Here is a 7582-nt window from a genome sequence, read left to right as displayed (position 1 = left end):
CACAGGAGATGTGAGTTCTTCCTTCTTCCTGCCTTGACTAAAGCCTTCTGAAATTTATAATACCAGAGCCCGAGCACTCAGGAAATGTAGTACAGGAATGGTTCTGGTGGTCCTCCTGCAGCATCACCTAGGACCCTGCTGAGAAATGTAAATTCTCAGCCCCACTTCAAACCTGCTGAATTAGAAACTCTGGGATGGGCCTGCTGATCTGTTTTTACAAGCCCTCCCTGTGATTCTGATGTACACAAAAGGTTGAGAACCGCTGTCACAGAGGAGTGTTAATAATTTCTGCTACATCCTGAATTCACCAGGCTTAGTAACAACTTGTTCTGGGTGTGATGGCGATGTATTTCAAAAAAGGGAGGAAGTTCACTAGCTCCTAAAGGTCAAAGGTCAGAGGCCCAGAGGGGGAAAATTAGTGGCCTCTGCCCCTCATCCTATGACTTAAAAATATACTGTGGCAAACCTTCCTTACCCCCACAAGATGACAGTATTAACAGGAGATCACTGATGCATGAGATGATGACTTGGTAACCTACACATTCTCCCAAAAAATGCATGATTGAATACTCAGTCTGATGCCACATTTTCAGAGGCTGCTGGACTAATCAGAGAATGCCCAAAGAGGCCAGCCAGAGGAGGTGGGGTCTACGGACATTTCTTCTCATATAGGGAGCAGGTGAAGGAGCTGGAGGTTTTAGACTAAGAAAAAAAGAACCCTCTGGGGGTTAAATGATCGCTATTTTCATCTTTCTGAAAGGCAAGAGGAAGCAGAAGTGGTCTCGTGGCCATAGAGGGCAGACCTGAGATGAGTAAGAAGTTACAAAGAGAAATCTTACTACAACATAAATAAGAACCTCTTACCAATTTGGAGCCTTGAAAGAAAACATACAAGTAGAAGAAATATAATGTGCCAGGCCCTAAGAAGAATTACCTGAGAAGACAGGGAACTTGTCCAAGGTGACACTGTTTAGCAGACTCCGTCGGTGCCCCACCCATATCCTCTCTCTCCCTTTACCATTTGGGCTCACCAATCCCAGTGGCTTTTGCTCCCAGCAGCCAGCACCTGCGTCCTTTGTGGGCAGACACCCCTGGGCTGTTGGAGCCCACCTTGCCCGTGCCTGTGAAGAGAAGCCAAAGTGCCTGCAAATGTACATCTCTCAAGGGCCACCCTTAACCAATGACTGACGGGTGGGGTGGCAGGAGGTGTACGAACACCCCAGCTTCGTTTCCAGGTGTGACCCACACAGTTTCCAGAGCTTCCCTACGTGATTGAGCCAAAGTTACCTTCTGCGGGAGCCTGCTTCGTGTCCCTGTCTCACATTGCCACCACCACCCCCTACTTATCTCTTCCGGGAACGCTTCCTACTATAGTTACATTCACAGGAATCCTCGTTTCAGGAGAAACTCTGCCTTGGGGAACACGGTATCCCAGAGGGGGTGGCACATGCTATGTCCACAAAGGGCCATCTGTCATTCGCTTACAGATATGCACAGAACACGATAAATGTATTGTGTAGATAGACTTGTGTGCCAGTGGCACACCTGAGCCTGGAAGTCCAGACACCCTGACACCAAGACTGGGTGTCTCAACCTCCACCCCTCTGGTGTTTCAGGGCTATTGTGGAAGCAGAAATGAACTCCGGAGTCCTTTCAAACCCAGCATGCCACAGTTCAGAGTCACTGCCTCTTATGTCCCATCTGCGGGTGCCATCTAAATATGAGCTTTACCTGAAGTCTTTGCTCTGTGGGATTGATTGTGTTCTTTATCATCCCCCTGTCCCCCAGGCTGGCTGCTGCCCACTTTTCCCACCCACCCCACTTCCGTCCGCACCTCACATGTCTTGAGGCTGTGCCTAGCTGCTTTCTTCTGTATTTCTCTCTCCTTCCTGTGAGGGGTGGCCTCATGTCCTTTTCTTCACTCTACCACAGCTCACACGCGAGGTCCTACTTTCCTGTGTGTCTGTGCATGTGGCTTGCCAGGGCTTGGCTGCTGCTGAGCTTTGTGCTTGACTCGGTTTCCAAAGGGGAAGTGTTTGACTTGGATACCATTCTCAGTAAGAGAGATGCAAAGCACTTGGCGGTTCCCTGTGGAGGTGTGTTTCTGACAGTGTGGTCAGGGACCACCAGCATCAGGATCTGTGGAGCTTGTTAAAAATTCCTGGGCCCCACCCTAGACCAACCAGATCAGAATCTCTGAGTGACAGGTGGGGGTGGCAACCTCTTTAACAGGATTCCCAGGTATTTCTCACTCACTCCAAAGCGGTGCTACTGCCAGTGTCGCCAGCTGACCAGCAGCGCCAGCGTCACTTGGGAACTTGTTAGAAATACAAATTCTTTGGCCCCACCCCAAACCTACTGCCTCAGAAACTTGGGGGTGGGATCCAGGCATCTGTGGTTTATCAAGCCCTCCAGGTGACTGTAAGGTTTGAGAAGCATTGCTCTAAAGTTCAAGAAGCAAAAAAAAAAAAAAAAGAGCAAACCAGGATGCACTATATAGTTCATTCTTGCCCAAAGCACCCCTAACTACCCAACCAGAAACAAAGCCCAACCACACTGATTTACTAAGAGTACAGGGGAAGGATCTAGAAGAAAGAGATCCACTCTAGCAGTGCTTTCTTTCACTTGGGAAGAGATTGGGGAAGAGGCAGGATATGGGGGAGATTTTCCCTTACTCCAATATATCTTTGTGGTTTTAGAAATGTTCTTTAGTCATCAACATATTAAAATGTCTTTTTAAAGCATGTTTATGTCCACTGCTGAAATAAAATAAAGTTCAAGAGCCAGTTGGGTAGAATTTCGATTCATTGAAAAATCATATTGTATTGCAGGCATGTGCTAGGCACTGAGGATACCAGGATGAACAACTCAGTCAGAGGTCTTGCCCTTGAAGAGCTTAAGCCGTGATGGATTCTATATCATGTTGGTGGTTCGGTGTATCTTCTAGATCCCCAAGAAAAATCAGCCTGCCTGGTCCCTTTCACAAGGTCTTTGCCACTTCTACTTCAAAAGACAATAAGCTAAGTAGGAGAATCCAATGCCAGCTCCCAAGTGACTGTTGCTAAAGTCCTGGCTTCAGGCCTGGCTGATGGCTTTCCTACAGGGAGCGAACATATTATATCAGCTGATCTCACCCTGCTCCAGTTCCGCAAATCAGCACACAACAGAGTGGCTTGGCTCTTAGTATCTGACGCCAAAGAGCCCGCTGTGCCATATCCACTTATAGACATGTAGAGAGAACCAAGCCCATGATTTCTGGTGGTTGAACCTTCTCAGAAAAACAAAACAACATTCTGACATCAACATCAGTCTCTTATGTGTCTTTCGAAAAGGCTGTATGATACAAACCAAGTCATATAATGGGAAGTGGCTTGTATATGTCATCTGAGCACAACCAGAAATACAATCATGGAACAGCCTTGGAGTGTTACTAAATGTCTCCAATCACTCGTGCCTGCTTAAAGAGTTGCAGAGCCTGGACTTCGAATGCCTTTTTAAAAAAAATTAATAAATAACAAATAAAACACTCTTCTATAGAGATATTACACTCTTTTACACTCTTTTCTGAACTGTTCCTGTGTCTGACACCTGACCAACATGTCAACTGTGCCAATTACTTTGCTAATTTCAGAACCCCTTTCTAATAATGCTAATCAATGACTAACAGGGAAAAGTTCTACACAAGGTCTTGCCAACAGGGGAGAGATTACAGGATAGTTTGCTCTCAACTGTTATAATTTTAAAGTTATCCATAATATTAACAGTCTACAAATTGTGTGCCAGTTGTATAGGGTTTGATTTCTTAAGAAAGATTCTTCAGGGCCGAGCCCGTGGCGCACTCGGGAGAGTGCGGCGCTGCGAGTGCAGCAGCGCTCCCGCCGCAGGTTCGGATCCTGTATAGGGATGACCTGTGCGCTCGCAGCGCTCACTGGCTGAGCGCGGGGTGGCCGGGCTCAAAAAGGACAAAAAAAAAAAAAAAGAAAGATTCTTCAGGGCCGAGCCCGTGGCGCACTCGGGAGAGTGCGGCGCTGCGAGTGCAGCAGCGCTCCCGCCGCAGGTTCGGATCCTGTATAGGGATGACCTGTGCGCTCGCAGCGCTCACTGGCTGAGCGCGGGGTGGCCGGGCTCAAAAAGGACAAAAAAAAAAAAAAAAAAAAAAAAAAAAAAAGAAAGATTCTTCAGAAGTGCCTATTAACAGTTACCTACACCATCACGGGCAAGAAACAGTCATTAAATAAAAACAGCCCAAGTGTCTTCTCTGAGACACTGAAATGTTAAATGTTAAATGTTAAATGTCACTCAGGATATCCCAGTTTGAACTCCAAGCAGGAGACATTTCCCACTAAAGCATCCAGATATGTTCTGCCCTGTCACTTACAAAGAGCATATTGCCACCAGAATATGAGGACACAGGGCACGAGCAGTGCCTCCAGAGCCCGCCCACTGTAGCAGGAGCGCTCACCACCGTTCCAAGGCTCAACCAGCATAACCCCAGCCTCAGTCACCTGGCTGGTCGCAAACCGTCCACCTTCCTTAAATTGTTCAGTAAAAATGACACCAGCCCACTTCCCATAGATGCTGGGAAAACTCAGTAGTGTCCCCCAAACTTTGAGGAAACTTGGGGGTCTGATGTCTTTCCTAGTGAGACTCCTTGCTCCAAGTCCTTCTTGTGCTGCTACTTCCATCTCCCTCTTTTTTTGCTTCTTAGGCTTCTTCCCTACTCTTCCCTCTGCACTCACCCAGCCGTGGAACACACTCCCCAAGCCTTTATTCTCCCCGCTTGATTTCTCATGCAACCTGTCCGGCACTAAGAAAACTCTTACTGAAGACGTGGGTAGGACAGGCACAGAGAAGCAGTGAAGTGTAGAGTATCAGAAAAAACCAATAGCTGTTCCCGTTTGTTAAATTGTCAGCTCACCCTACCCAGGGGCCACCATGCCATGTTGCTGGCCCTATCCCTGTCTCCTTCCCTTCTCTTCTGCCCCGCCTGCCACTGTCACCTTCTCTCTCAGACTGGTCCCATAAACCCAAAATGCCATCTCATTGTTCAGAGCTCTTCAGCTTCCTCTCTTTCTAAACAGCTTTGCCTGGCCTGATCTGAAGAGAGAGAGAGAGAGAGAGAGAGAGAGAGAGAGAGAGTGTGTGTGTGTGTGTGTGTGTGTCAAAGTATACATAGCATAAAAATTAGCATTTTAACAATTTTTTTATTTTTTTTATTTTAACTTCTCAGTATACATTGTAGTTGATTTTCGTGTCCCTTTACCCGTTCCTTTTTCCCCCCTCCCTCTCTCCCCACCCCGCCCCACTACATCATATCTGTTTACTTGTCTTAACAAGTTCAAGGAATGGTTGTGATTGTTGTGTCTTCTTCCTCCCCCACACCCATTATTTATTTGTATATTTATTTACTTATTTTTAGCTCCCACAAGTAAATGGGAACATGTGGTATTTCTCTTTCTGTGCCTGACTTCTTTCACTTAATATAATTTTCTCTAAGTCCATCCATGTTGTTGCAAATGGCAGTATTTCATTCTTTTTTATAGCTGAGTAGTATTCCATTGTGTAGATATACCACAGTTTTCTTATCCACTCATCTGATGATGGACATTTGGGCTGGTTCCAACTCTTGGCTGTTGTAAATAGTGCTGCAATAAACATGGGAGTAGAGGTATCCCTTTGGCATGATGATTTCCATTCCTCTGGGTATATTCCCAGCAGTGGGATCGCTGGGTCATATGGTAGATCTATCTGTAATTGTTTGAGGAACCTCTATAACATTTTCCATAGAGGCTGCACCATTTTGCAGTCCCACCAGCAATGTATGAGAGTTCTTTTTTCTCCTTAACCTTGCCAACATTTATCGTTCTCAGTATTTTGGATATTAGCCATCCTAACTGGGGTGAGATGGTATCTCAATGTGGTTTTGATTTGCATTCCCCAGATACTGAGCAATGTTGAGCATTTTTTCATGTGTCTGTTGGCCATTCGTATATTTTCCTTTGAGAAATGCCTAGTCAGCTCCTTTGCCCATTTTTTAATTGAGTTTTTTGTTTTTTTGGTTTTTTGGGGGTTTTTTTCTGTAAAGTTGTTTGAGTTCCTTGTATATTCTGGATATTAATCCTTTGTCAGATGTGTATTTTACAAATACTTTCTCCCACTCTGTTGATTGTCTTTTCACTCTGTTGATTGTTTCTTTTGCTATACAGAAGCTTTTTAGTTTGATATAATCCCATTTGTTTATTTTACCTTTAGTTGCCTATGCTTTTGGGGTCATATTCATGAAGTCTGTGCCCACTCCTACTTCCTGGAGTGTTTCCCCTATGTTTTCTTTAAGGAGTTTGCATTTTAACAATTTTTAAGTGTACTTTGGTATTAAGTACATTCACATTGTTGTGCAACCATCACCACCATCCATCTCTGGGTCTTTTTCATCTTCCCAAACTGAAACTCTGTCCCCATTAAACAACTCCCCATTTCTACCCCCACTTGCTGCTATCACAAATCTGTTGTTTCTTTGATTTGAGTGCTGGGATTTTACAAAATAATCTTCTGTTTGTTTGATGCAGTGCATTTAGTTTTTAATGAATTTACTCTTCCATAGTGAAGCATGAAAGTATGCATAAGGGGTTCTTTATCAAAATTGTTACACTCTAAAATCTATTCAAGACAAAAGCCCTCTCACTGATTTCAGTGGCCTTCAAAAAATAGTACAGAGTTGGGTTTTCTCTTCTCACAAGAATTCCTCTTATGATAAGCTTAACATTTCTTCAAAGAAAATGTTACAATACCAGAAACTTTCAAATTGACATTTACTTAGTTTTTACAAGTAGAATATTTAGAATTTACACAAGGCTTACATCTGAACATCTTCCAGTTTTGTAGGTATAATCCTCAAAGGGTAGCTCTAAAAACAAAACTTAAGCCCGCTGCATTTTCACATATAAAGAGAAGCGTATTCATATGACTAGTTCTAAGTCAATATGCTCATATCCTTGGAGCTTCACAGGGTTCTCAACCGAGGTGGCCACCTGCTTGCCAAGGGAAGCATATTCAGCCAGTACGTGACTCATCAATGAGCAGTGACACAATAGCAGTCAATTATTTACATCCCTGTCCCATAAAACAGGAATCTTGCATGAGTAGTTTACAAGAGGCTGGACTATGCATCCATTCGCAACCTTTTTTATTTATGCAAAGTAAAACTAGTTTCCAACCTTTCACTTCATAGTCATTCTACTCATCACAATTGTCCTTTGTGAGAAAAAGAGATCAAAAACTCCTACATCCTCGGTAACACAAAAAACTGGTCTTGAAAATCTAAAAACAAAAAATAGGAAAGTTATAAAGGAGAAAATAAAAATTGTCCACATTTACACATCCAAAATAAACTACTCTTAATATCTTGGCATATTTGCTTTCAGGATTTCCTCTTTTTTTCTCTCCTTCCCTTTCTTTCTTTTGTTCTTTTTTTCTTTCTTTTGTCCTTTCTCTCTTTCTTCTTTCCTTCTCTCTTTCTTTCTGTCTTTTAAATTTTTTCTTAGTCTTTTGTCAGCATAATTGTGATATTATGATTATATATGTG

This window comes from Galeopterus variegatus, unplaced genomic scaffold (genome assembly GCF_000696425.1).
Source record: "Galeopterus variegatus unplaced genomic scaffold, G_variegatus-3.0.2 Scaffold8842, whole genome shotgun sequence".
In the NCBI taxonomy this organism is placed as follows: Eukaryota; Metazoa; Chordata; class Mammalia; order Dermoptera; family Cynocephalidae; genus Galeopterus; species Galeopterus variegatus.
The sequence above is the reverse complement of the archived record's forward strand: the minus strand, read 5'-3'. Positions refer to the sequence as shown.